This window comes from Ascidiella aspersa, chromosome 5, assembly GCF_963924565.1.
Source record: "Ascidiella aspersa chromosome 5, kaAscAspe10.2, whole genome shotgun sequence".
NCBI classification, from domain to species: Eukaryota; Metazoa; Chordata; class Ascidiacea; order Phlebobranchia; family Ascidiidae; genus Ascidiella; species Ascidiella aspersa.
In genome coordinates, this window is record NC_139451.1 from 9,942,978 (window position 1) to 9,944,003 (window position 1,026).

The 1,026-nt window shown below is 58.8% G+C and overlaps 1 non-coding gene across 1 annotated transcript; it reads right to left on the reverse strand.

The window, feature by feature from the left end:
- Positions 1 to 97: 97 nt before the first annotated feature.
- Positions 98 to 251, reverse strand: LOC146142983 (5.8S ribosomal RNA). The gene has a single exon (XR_014500845.1). It is a non-coding gene; the product is annotated as a 5.8S ribosomal RNA (ribosomal RNA).
- Positions 252 to 1,026: the final 775 nt, after the last annotated feature.

The following is a 1,026-nucleotide window of genomic DNA, read 5'->3' on the forward strand; positions in this document are numbered from 1 at the left end:
GCACATCGTGCCGTGCTGTCTTGAGCGGGACGGGCGCTCGCGCGTCCGACGCCGCAGCAGCCGCGCGGAGAAATCCCCGCGCGGAACGTTTGCAACGCGACCCTGAGGCGGGCGCGGCCCCGGGATTGACCCGAGGCCGCAATTTGCGTTCAGAACGTCGATGCTCAATGTGTCCTGCAATTCACACTAATTCACGCAGCTAGCTGCGTCCTTCATCGACTCACGAGCCGAGTGATCCACCGCCAAGAGCCATCCACGATTGTTTCGCTCGCACAGTGCCTCGCACTAAAGGGTGACAAAATATACCGCGCCGAGCGGTCGGCCAGGCCGACGCTTGAAGCCGGAGCGCGCGGCACCGCGGCACTCGACGCGCAAACATTACCGGGTGACCGAATCGCCGGCCGGCGCGCCGCTCCTCGCGGGTCGGGCGCCGGGTAGCAAAAACTTTTTCTCTCGCTTGTCCGAGTTTCGCGTTCGCCGAAGCGTTTGCGAGACCGTTAATGATCCTTCCGCAGGTTCACCTACGGAAACCTTGTTACGACTTTTACTTCCTCTAAATGATCAAGTTAGATCGTCTTCTCGGACGCCGGCTCGACCGTTGCCGGCCGCGCCAGGTCCAATCGGAGGACCTCACTAAACCATTCAATCGGTAGTAGCGACGGGCGGTGTGTACAAAGGGCAGGGACGTAATCAACGCGAGCTAATGACTCGCGCTTACTGGGAATTCCTCGTTCAAGGGAAATAATTGCAATTCCCTATCCCTAGCACGACCGGGGTTCAGCGGGTTACCCAGACCTGTCGGCCAAGGCGAGCACATGCTGATCCGGTCAGTGTAGCGCGCGTGCGGCCCCGAACATCTAAGGGCATCACAGACCTGTTATTGCTCAATCTCGTGTGGCTAAACGCCACTAGTCCCTCTAAGAAGTTAGACGCCGACCGATTGGGTCGCGTAACTAGTTAGCAAGCCAGAGTCTCGTTCGTTATCGGAATTAACCAGACAAATCGCTCCACCAACTAAGAACGGCC